At 49.0% G+C, this 11,851-nt stretch overlaps 1 non-coding gene across 48 annotated transcripts in view; it reads left to right on the top strand.

Annotated features, from left to right (window-relative positions):
- Window positions 1-11,851, top strand: part of LOC120595694 (uncharacterized) — a 237,324-nt gene that overhangs the window by 180,696 nt on the left and 44,777 nt on the right. For 40 of the 48 annotated variants that reach the window (XR_005650979.1, XR_005650967.1, XR_005650969.1 and 37 more), the window contains one exon: window positions 139-6,216. The exons of the other annotated variants lie outside the window; for them this stretch is intronic. This is a non-coding gene — a transcript (uncharacterized LOC120595694). Of the gene's footprint in view, window positions 1-138; window positions 6,217-11,851 lie in introns of those variants that run through there. 48 annotated transcript variants of the gene reach the window in all.

The following is an 11,851-nucleotide window of genomic DNA, read 5'->3' as shown; positions in this document are numbered from 1 at the left end:
ATCCGGAATCCAGCATGGCAATAGAGGGGTCTTAACCAGCAGGAGGAGCAGAGCCCGGATGTGGGGTTCCTGGGTTTGGAGGTTCTGTCAATGACTTACTGTGTTGCTACAGAGTGAGTGACACACCCTGTCCCCTAGTTTCTTTATAGTGGCAAAGTGGAGTTTGCTGGACTGTCTCTCCAGTGAAAAGTGAGAGCTATGGCGATGACCTGTGTGTGCTTAAGACGAAGCTCCAGAGAAGCACGGAAAGAACTCGACAGTTGTTTGGAGATCACCAAGCTAACGCGGGGAGCTGAGTCCCATAGAGGCGGAGTATGGTGCCCGGTCACTCAGCCAGCTCAAGGCGAAGCCAGCTCCTGGAACCAATTGCGGTTTTCTTCCTCCTTTTCCAGTAGATGTTCCATGCCACCATCTTTGTTCCTGTCACCTTTGTTCCTTGACAGAAGCACCTACGGTCCCTTTCCGCCATGCCGGTTGACTTCGTACTCTGGGCTTTTTCCTGAGTGGCTTCGGTGTAGCCGGTGGCCTCTTGCCACACGCATTAGGCATCTCCGGTTTCATTCGACAGCCTCTGACTGCGCGTCTCATCTGTTTTGCTAGTTGTGTGGTCCGTACAGGTAAATCAGACTATAGGCTGGGAGTGTTGGGTCCAGGTCTGCAGAACTAAGTGGGAAATGCCGTGTGATAATTAATGACAGGTGTCACCTTGGCTAGGCCATGGTCCTGTTGGTTCTGTTTCTCTGGAGAAACCTGATAAATGTGTGCGGACTTTAGAATGACACGGATTGAGGTCCAAATTTCAGAACTGGCACTGCCCAGGTTATTTCTGTAACTTCGCTGGGCTTCAGTTTCTCTGTCAGTGAAATGGAAATAATATGAATCCTTGCTACATGGGTGGCAATAAAGGCTAAACAGGACGATTAATGTAAAAGCACTTAATATACTGCCTGGCACAGCGCCCAGCAAATAATGCTGATTCTTCTACAGGTCGTAGTTGTCTGTGACCCACGTACGTGCACGAGTCACTTATCTACTCGCTGCCCCACAAGCCACCCCAACACTTAGTGGCTTTAAACAAGGACAGCTTATTTCCTCATAGTCTCGTAGGGTGGCTGAGTCCTGCTAGACGGTTCTTCTGTCCCACTCGGAGTCATCTGGAGGCACTTGTGGCCGCATTCATGCTGAAGCTGCGAGGCCAACGTGGCTTCACTCATACCTCCAGTGCCTCAGTGGGGGTGATGAGTGGCATCATCAATCGTCCAGCCTAACCTTCAGAGGATGGAACCTGGGTTCCAAGTGACCGGTAAAGTGAAAGCCACCTGGCCTCCCAAAAGCTAGACTCAGAACCAGCCCACATCCCGAGCGCTGGATGCAGAACCGGCCCACACCCCGAGCGCTGGACGCAGAGCCGGCCCACACCCCGAGCGCTGGACGCAGAGCCGGCCCACACCCCGAGCGCTGGACGCAGAGCCGGCCCACACCCTTTCCATCACATTCTGCTGGACGGACGGGCAGCCACACGCCAGCCCAGACTCAGCGGCAGGAGCGACCGGCTCCACTCGCAGCGGGAAAGACGGCAGCTCGTACAGAAATGGGAGGAATTCTTGGCAAACGTCGCTGGCTCCGCCCACCCCAGGGCACGAGTCGCTTTCTGTGTCTGCGAGTCTCAGTCTCTATCCTCTTTAACCTCCAGGATTATCTGTTCCGAGGTAGTGAGCACAACAGAAACGCTGGAGCCAGCTTGTCTTGCTGCAGATCTTGCCTCTGCCACTGACTAGCTGTGTGGCCTTAGGCAAGTTTCTTATCTCTCCGAGCCTCAGGGTCTTCATCAAGGAAATGGGGATGTTATCCGTTCCAGAGCAGAGCATGTGCGAGGATTAACTGAAATACATCTGTGTGTGGAGTGTCTGTGCATATGCATGCCTGTGTATATATGGCTGTGGACCTATACACGTATGCACATACGTATATGTGAGTGTGTGTATGCGTAGGCATGCTCATACACATAAGCGTGTCTATATTTGTGTGTGCACATGTATGTGCATGTGTGAATGCATATGTATATGTGTCAATATACGTGTTGATATGCGTGTGTGTGTGTGTGTGTGTGTATAAATCTAGTACATAGCTCATAAGGATTTTCCTGGTTTATACGTATGTTTGTGCCTTGCGCGGAAGTCCCAACCTGCCTTGCCCTGCGTCTGGTCCCAGTGTTTTCTAGATAATTTTAAAGTTGGACCTGAGAGCTGCCGCCTAGCTGGGTCTCGAACGGAGGCCTTCCAAGGCTAATTAATGACTGTGCTAAACCTGCCCTTGGGAAGCATCAGAAGTATCAGTGGGTCCTGGTAAAATACCAATTATTCCTGGGCCCCAGCCCTGGCCTGTTGAAACTGAGAGAGGAGACTGAGAGTTTGACTATTTAACCAGTCGCTCTGGGGCTTTTTGCTGGGAACTCCCACGACGCTGCTTTTCCTGGTGGCTGGTCTCCTGGCTGCCCAGTGCTGCCTCCGGTGGTACCATCTTCACTCTGATTACGATGCTCTCCTTTCCCCTCCCAGAAATACCTGCTACGTTCTACTCCTACACAGCCAGGATCCCAGAGGCGTGCAAAGCACCGGGCCAGTCTCATGTTTGAATTTCCATTCCAATTTAGCATTCCCACCTCCCCGAGGAGGACGCCGTATCCTCGTGTCACCTTTTCCAGGCTGAGCTGAGGTCAGGTTTAGCTCCGGGTGGCCAGACCACCCTGGGCCTCTCTCCCTTTCATTACCAGCTGATTTCCCCCAGGGTACAGCTTCTGGGTGTTGCAGCCCATTGCTTTGTTAGTTCCCTGAATCTTCCCACTAAGAAAAAAACACAGAGCACTGAGGCTGTATAATATAGTGCTCTAAGTATTACCCTACGAGAAAGATATATTTCAATAATTTATCCTGAAGCTAGGCGATAATAAGTAATTTACGAAAGGATGTGGAGCCAGCATTCAAACCCTCGTCCACCTCGCCTCTAATATACCAGAGGTGAGACAAGTGAGATTTCTTTCAAGGTTGTAGGACCTAAATCCCTTTAACGTCCCTTTAACGTAGTTGAGCAGAATCTCACAGAGGAAATTTTTTCCCATTTAAAATGTGCAGACTGCCCTTGGGGTTCCAGAAAGTCAGGAGCCGCCTGGCGCTGGCCGCACGGGAAGGCACACGGTGTGTGAGGCTGGCCGGGGTGTGGCCGCTTGGAGTCAGGCTGCTCACTGCCTGCCTCTGTCCGGTCTTTCGGTTGTAAACATGTTTTCCTCCTCGCACTTTGGAATCCGTCGTGGTTTAAATTCCAGGTTGTAAACCCTTGTAGACAGGGGTTCGGATCTTGGCATTAACCCGCCCCCCAGTTACGTGTGCGGGGTTGGGTCACTGCTAAGGGCTTTCTAAACTTTAGCCGATGCTCACAGCTCCGTGGAGAGAGAAGATGCCGAGGCAAACAGCCTTCCGTGGGGGAGCCACCGGCCTGGCTTCAAGCCCAGCACGTCTCATCACGCTACCGGGAGTCCTTTGTTTAAGAGGTCGTTACCTGAGTGTGTGTGAAGGGTAATGGAGGCTGCATTCGAATTATGGAGAAAATCGCCTCCCTTCTTCATGAGGGATTTCCCTGTCCCCTCTGCCCGCATGGTGGAACAGCTGACCACTGCGTGCACTGATGCGGGTGCCCGACCCGCTTCCCCAGGGAGCCTGGAGCTCTTTCCATCCGCCCCACCTGCCTCCAGGGACTCCGTCGCTGTCCCTGGCTTGTGATGGACTCTCCTAGTGATGTGTCGGCCGAATTAATAAATAACAATTGCACATTACCAATCAGACTACTTTGGGAGTATGGAGCTCCTGTCTGGGCACCCGTTGGCTGCATTTCTTATTACAGAGCACTAACTACCTCTTCCGGAAAAATCCCCAAGTCCAGACAAACTAAAGAAAGAAGCTAAAAACATTCAGAGATGACTAATTAAATGAACAGATACATATGTGCATACACACACACACACTTAAAATTGTTTGGTCATATATATTAGCTTGTAGGCTATTCAAGTTGCCATGTACCCCTTATGGAGTTTGGACCCATCTCGCCTTCCACCGTCTCCTGAGCCCCCACGGCAGGAAGCTGGCACGAACGTGCCCATTGCAGCCTCTTCTCTTTGGCACGTAGCACAGACCAGACACAGGGCCATTCACAGCCTACGTGTTCCTTCTTCAGAGGGTGGTGAGTGCCTACTCTGTGCCCGGCATTGTTCTGAGCGCTTTACATCAGGTTGGCAAATTTTGGGTCATCGGCCATATTCCACCCACCACCTGTTTTTGTAAAGCCCACGAGCTAAGAATGGTTTTTACGTTTTTAAATGGTTGAGAAAAAAAGTCGAAAGAACAGTCATATTTTGCGATGCATGAAAATTACGCAAAATGTAATTTCAGCATCCATACGTAAAGTTTTATTGGAACACAGCTTGCCCTTTCTTTTGCATAAGTCTGTGGTGGCTTTTATGCTACAGTGACGGAGATGAGTAACTGGGACATAGATGGTGTGACCCATAATGCTCAAAATACTTACTGAAAGAGTTTGCCAACCCTCGGATTACATGTATGAGCTCATCTAATCCTGCACAAGGCAGGCTGTTATTGTCACCATCCTCATTGTACACATGGGGAAGCGAGGTACAGAGAAATTAAGAAATTGCCCAAAGTCACTCATGGCTTGAAAGTGGTGGAGAGAAGGGTTTGGTTCCCAGAGCTGGGCTCCTAATGGTTCCACTGTAGGGCATGGCGCTGGCCTTCGCGAGTGAAGGACGTGAGGCACGAAGAGATGAGGTCGTGCACCCATGAGTGGCAGAATCCGGATTTAGAACCAGTCCAGGGACCTCGGAGCTGTTGATCTTTCTCTCATAACGGACTCTCCTAGCATCACCTGCTAGATACAGGACCAAACGCACAGAGGCATTCAGTCCATCCTGAGAAATTCAGGAACCTGAGAGCAGCGAGCTGGATGGCACGGCGAGATATGGTTATGCACTGAATTCAGACTTAGTAAATGTTTGTGGGATGAATGAGTGGATGGATCTGGTTAATAGTTTCTGAACTCTCAAGAGTTTAGACTCTGGAGACAGGATAGGGACCCCTGGGGAAAGCAGTGGACCCCAGGACCTTGTGAAGGGAACGAGACCTTCCTGGACGTCAGTCATGCTCCTCCAGTGGTGTGCGGGAGCTTGGGCCACAGTGCCAAACACTGTTCTTCAGTTAAAATTCCACTAAAGAAAACCGCTGTCATTTCCACGCCTCTGGCTTTGCTTTTGTTAATTATGAATGTTTGGTCTCTTTACACGGCTTTGTTGAGATAGAATTCTCATGCCATACAGTTTACCAATCTTGGGACATTTCCAAGACCTCAAAAAGCAAGTCTGGACCCTTACTGTCGCCTCCCAGCCCCCTTCTACCCCCAGTCCTAAGCAACCTGTAATCTACTTTCTGTCGCTGTTCGGGATGTTTCCTATAACGAGATCATAGGAAATGTCTTTCATGACTGGCTTCGCTCACCTGGCATGAAGTGTTCAGGGTTCATCCACGATGTCTCGGGTATCTGTACTTCATTCCTTTCTATGCCCGAATAATATTCCATTGTATGAATATAACGCCACATTATATATGTTCCTTCATCGGTTGATGGACATCGGGTGGTTTCCATCTTTTGGTTATTATGAATAATGTGGCTCTGAAGGTTTATGTACAAGATTTTGTGTGGATGTAAGCTTTTATTTTTCTTGTGTATGTAAACCTAGGAGTGGAATCGCTGGGTCATATGGTAACTGTGTGTAACCTTTTGAGAAAGTACCAGGTTGTTTCTCAGGGCGGCTACCCTGTTTTTCATTCCCCCTGGGATGTGCCATTCATTCATGCTCCTCTTGAAACATAACTTGATTCCATGTATATGGATTTTTAGAGCATGCAAAATTAGTTAACGGTGCTAGAAGTCTGTACAGTGGTTGCCTCGGGGAGGAGGGCAGAGACCCCGATGAGAAAGGCACAGGGCACTTTGTGGGAGAGGGAAATTTTTTGTGTGTGTCTTGGTGGTTTACTGCTTTTTGGTGTATGCATTTGTCAAAACTCATCAAACTGTTCATTTAACATCTGGACATTTCACTGGGTGTTAATTATGCCCAAATTAAGGGAAAAAAAAAAAAAAAAGCACACACACGAAAAAAGCATAAGTGGAAAGGGGAAAAAGAAAAAATATATAAATTATGTCATGACATGACTTAAGCTTACCCACCTTCCTCTGGACAGAGGGCCTGTGCCTGGCAGGCAAGGCCAAGTGTAAAGGCTTTTAATTGATGTGATTAACTACATCTCAATAGGGAGCCTCGTTAACATCTAGGGGAAGGAAAAGGAGGTTATTTTCCACTCTTCCAACTAGGGGATGCTTGGAAGGGGGTCAGGGGGGCACTTGGAGGGCTGAGCCCTGCAATGGGAGGAAGGGGCTGCATTTACCTTTGTCATTAAAGATACATTTAAAAAAAAAAAAAGTTGTTTTCTCGGTCGCTGCCAAAACCGCCCTCCATTTTCATCTATGGGGAGGAGGAAACTAACCGGATTTTTAAAAATATGTTTTTCAAGGCTGCATCATCCACTAGAACACAGCATTTAGGCAGAACACTCTTAATCCTTCCTAAATGCATTAGTGGCTGACGAACAGACAACAGGAAACAAACAAAAACAGAAGTGAAAGGTTTTCTCTCTCCCCCTTAGAATATGCAAACAAATTCATGAATGGACATAAATTCACAGAAGATTAGGTTTGGGCAAGCCTCATTAATTATCCACATTAAAGAAAATCAATATTATAAAATTTTTTAAATTACAAAAATTGCTACATTTTATTTGTTGGCTAGAAACAAACATATTTGGCTAGGGGAAAAAAACACCTAAAAGTATAAACAACACTATTATTTTGGGGAGGATGTGATTATATGTGCTTTTTTTTTCCTGATTGCTTATCTATGATTTACTTTTTTCCAATGGCCATTTATTGCTTATGAATTAAATCGTTAAGGAATTATTTTAGTCCTGTCACTGAAGAGATGTTTCCTTGGGTTTTCCTCTCTCTGGAGCAGACTCCCCTTCCTAGCTAACTGTGGGGTTAGATAGGTCAGGGTTTGATCACGCAGGATCTTGGGGGAAGTCACAGATCTTTTCAATACTCTCCCCAATGAATTGGTGTCAAATGTACAGGGGAAAAACTCCAGCATAGTACTTGACCCTCGGTATCAGTTCCTTCTTTTCCAACCCGCTTTTAATCAGATACATTCTTGGTGCCTGGTAGCACTCAGCATTAAAGTCTAGAACAGCGGTCCCCATGCTTTTTGGCTCCTAAGAGAATCTAATGGATGATCTGGGGTGGAGCTGAGCCGGTGATGCTAGCTCTGGGGAGCGGCTACAAACACAGATGAACCTTCCCTCACTCTCTCGCCATTCACCTCTTGCAGTGCTGCCCAGTTCCAGTACCGGTCTGTGGACCGAGGTTGGGCTGCATCCTTAAAAGCTTAAATACACCTGCACAGGATATTTGGTGTGTGTGTCTGTGCGCGCATGCACACAAGCAGGTATGCAGCACTCGTGTGCGTGGCTCAACATTAAAGAACACCTCCCTCCCGTGCATGAGTTAAGACGGCTCGCAGCTGGAACTAATATCTATCACAAACCAAAGGTAGAACGAATTACAGCAAGCATCTAGGTGACAGCACCATTTATGTTCTCCCCTGTAGCACGGTCCCTGGCATGTGGCTTGGGTCTTCAAGCATTGTGCCGGATATGTTGGAAATGTTCTCTTCCTGCAGATCAGGATAGTTGAATGCTGTCCCAGGCCAAGTGTATTGTTTCCCTCCCCCACCCCAGGGCTGGGGGAGGGCCTCAGCAGAGAGTGAGTCAGGGTTTTGCAAAATGTGTTTACCCTGGTGGAACATGCAGGGTACACGTGGGCAGAAGAGATTTGCAGGCAATCAAAACAGGAGTCATGAGCCGTGATCTCTGTTTCGCCTCCTTTTTTTCTGCTTTCTTTCTCCAGAATTGCCTCTAGAAGCCCCTGTTCGCTGCTGCTTCTCCTGGCAGTGGTTTTCAGACTTTAGTTTGCAAATGATCACCTGGGAAGCTTGTGAAATGCAGATTCCTGCACCCCTCCCCCACCCCCCACCAGGTTTTCTAACTCAGCAGCTCTGGGCGGGGCCCGGGAAATGGTCCATTTGACCAGAGGGGCACTAGAAGCAGAGTGCCTGGGACTTCTCAGGATTGCAAACAAGGTTGAGAACAAAGGCAATTGTTAGTTTCAGAATGTAAAAACAAAGCTTAAAGATTCAAATAGTGATACATATTTATGTAACTTTATAGCAGTTTATCAGATACAGCTCAGCTTTTGCAGACAAATAGGAATTATTTTTAATGTAGGTTCTGCATAAGTCTAATATATCTGATATGCTATATGCCAGGCCTACAAAAGCCTGGGAAAAGCCCCAACCTCGTGGACCTAGCTCTGAGAAATAAAGCCCGAGATGATCTCTTGTTTTTAGCATTTCGTTCGGAAGGGCCCTTAGAAATGTTCTTTAACGCCCAGCTTTTACCATCGGGAAACCAAAATCTAGAAGGAGGATGACTTGTTCAAGGTCATGTAACAAGTTTCTCGGAGAGTCTGGACTAGAGCGCAGAGTTTACAGCTCACGTGTGTGCACATGCGTGCGGGGCTTGTTACGTGTCCCTCAGTGGTCTCTTTCTTTCCCATCTCTCTTTCACTTTGGCTTCTCTCCCTTTTGTTCCTCGTGTCCTCAGGCCAGTCTGGCACCCAGTCTGGAACCCCGAGGGGTGCGGAGGACGGTAGTGTGGGGTCTCGGGGTGGAAACTGCTAAGCAACAGGCAGTGCATGTGACAAAGCCAATCTTCAGCTTAATTCCCTGCAGAAGAAGGGTTGAGTCGCTCCCTTGAAGCCAAGGCATGAAAAGCTGGCAGACTTCTCAGCACCCACTGAGCACCTACTAGGTGTTAGGTGTTGGGTGCAGTGGGGAACGGCAGTGAACACAGCTGACAAAACCCCTGCCCTCAGGGAACTTACATTTGTTCATCTGTCCACCCATTCGACAGGTACCTGCTGAGCACCGTACTACATGCCCTACTACAGCACCCTACTACACCCCATCTGAACAAGGCAAATACGGAGCTTAGATTCGTATTTGGGGGAGACAGGCAGTAAGCAAGACGCCAGATCCATGCACAAATAAGACATTGCTAAATACTAGGAAGAGAGTTAAAGAAAACAATGAGGAGTGGGGTGGCGGGGTGCAGGGCACCCCCGGGGACAGGGCGGTACTTACTCCAATGCTAAGTGGCCTCTCGCCGCATACAAACCAGCAGCTTATTGACAAGCACATGGCCTTTGGGGGTAAAGACCTGTTGCATCTTGAAATACCACCGCCCTGTAGTAAGGTGACATGTTAGTATCGCAGCTGGCATTTGTTGGCCGCGGACTCTGAGCTGGAAACGGCTTCCATCGCTCTTAACCTGCATCCTCTCCCTCAGTTATCACGGCGTTGCGATGCGGTTGGTGGTACTATTCGTATCGTGTCGGTTTGCGGAAACCGAGGCACAGGAAGGTAAGCGACTTGCTCGGTCACAGGGCTAAGGAGTCTAAATCAGGATGCCCACCTAGGCAGCTTGCCTCCACCGCTGTGCCTTATGACTTCTAGATTTCCTACCTTCCTTTCCCGGGGACTGTAAGGAAGTCGGTGTGAAGTTGGGAGGAGAGCGTGGGCTACAGAGTCAGGCCCATGCTTTGCTATCCGGACCCCTCAGCCTCCCTGAGCCCCAGGTTTCTCATCGGTAAGATGGGAGTGAGGATGCCTATCTTGCAGCGTCGTTAAAGGGGCCAAAAGGAAATGGTAATATTTTAGGGCGTTTGCCACTCGGTAAATGTTTTAAGACATTTTAAAATAAATTCTTGCTGGTCGAATGAATGAATGGTGAATTCCACATGCCCTGAAAGGTGATGTACTTAAGCCTTTCATTTTTTTCTGACTCTCTGCCTTCTGGAGATTAGGATTGGACTTTCTTGCCTGCTGTGACCAGTTCTGGCCAATGAGTAATGAACAGAAGTGGCATGAAATTCCTGGGTCTTCACCCTGGAACGCTAGCGAGAGGCCCTCCAGAGGTGTGCTTCTGTCCCTGTCTGTCTGTCTGTCTGTCTCTTTCTCTCCAGCCCTGTGCCCTTGTGCCTGGTAATGTTCCTTTCAGTCCGATCTGGATGGTGCTAGCAATGAGTGCCATCTCTGGCTGACCGTGATGGACAGATAGCCTGAGTGAGCAATTAATTTTTACTGTTTTAAGCCACTGAAATTTGAGAATACATGTTAGTGCAGCATAGTATTGCTGCTCCTGACTGACCGAAACTGAAAGGCAAAGAGATTTGAGCTGCCTCCCCCTGGATCGATTGGTAGGGTCTGCCTGGAGTCCTGAGGTCCCATCTGGGCGCCGAAGGATTGATGATGTCTGCCGTGCTCACAGGTGGGACCTGGAGGCTCTGGCGTCTCCCGCTTCCTTCCCTGCTGTACCTCTTGGAGGCGTTCCTAACTGGATTCTTTCTCTAGTGCATCCTGAGGGCGGCCCCAGACGCACCACCCCATAAACCTCTCTCATTGGCTTTACGTGGTCTTCACCCTTCTCTTCCTCCGCACAGACTCCTCTGCTTGGCTTTCGAGGTCCTCAAAGTTCTGGCCCTAACATACTCTCTCAGGACTCCCAAACGTTCCTTTCTGTTGTAGCATCGAGGTGCTCCTCTCTGGTCGCTGAGCAGGCAGTCCCTCCTCTCTGCTGCAGGCTCAGATCACAGGCCCCTCTGCTGATGCCGCCCGTCCACCCGCCGTCCACCTATATCGTCATTTTTCAAAGTGGGATCTCAGAGGACTTCCCTTTGCAGCTCACGTTGACCTGCTCTCCTGCACCCAGCCCGGACAGTGCCCACACTCCATCAGTCTTTGTCCTGTTTCGTTATCTTTCGCTTCATTCCTCCATGGTTATCTAGCATTCCTCATGTTGAAATCTTGACTCCCTCACTAGGTTCTGCCCTGGAAGAATGGCCTCGGTGTCGCAATTCCTCACTGCAGTGTCTTGGTGATAACAGGCGCTTGAGAACTATGTTTTTAAAGAATTGGTTGGATTGGTGGTGCCGGGCCGGGGAGCAGTATTTATGTCCACTCCCTCCCTGAGCATTTTCCTTCAAATCCAGAGGTCACTTTTGAAGCAGCCCAGCTCAAGGCACTGGTGTTATAAACTCTGGGATAAGAGAAGCACAGATGTCCTGGGAGGTCGAGCCAGGAAGAGGATCTGCTCTAGGAGGCACACTTCCCAGGGGACCTGAGGTTTAAGTTGAGTTGGGAAGAAAGTCTGAGAATTAACCTGACCTTGGGGCAGTGGCGTGCTGGACAGATGGAGGCAGGTGTGAGCAGGAGATGCCAGGGAGGTAAAAAACAAGCTAAAGAAAGAAAGAAAGCCCCCAGTCCCAGAGCCTGCATCCACCCAAGCACACCTCTGATTTTTGCTCCTGCACGTTCCCTGTCTCTGCATGCCTCCGGTGTGTGCACGCCTTTTATAGAGATGCGTTCTCAGTGGAGGAAGGATTTTTTTTCATTGCAGTTTTTCGTGCAAACGTTCCTCCTTGTTATTCCTCTGTTTTTTCTTTCTTTCTTGGGAAGCCTTAGGCTGACACCCCACACTTACCCCCTTAGTTTCCCACTGTCCCATTGCCCACACCACTGCCTGGGCCTGCCTGTGTGGGAGAGATCTCTCTATGTGCA

This window comes from Pteropus medius, unplaced genomic scaffold (genome assembly GCF_902729225.1).
Source record: "Pteropus medius unplaced genomic scaffold, Ma_sr-lr_union100, whole genome shotgun sequence".
In the NCBI taxonomy this organism is placed as follows: domain Eukaryota; kingdom Metazoa; phylum Chordata; class Mammalia; order Chiroptera; family Pteropodidae; genus Pteropus; species Pteropus medius.
The sequence above is the reverse complement of the archived record's forward strand: the minus strand, read 5'-3'. Positions and strand labels throughout refer to the sequence as shown.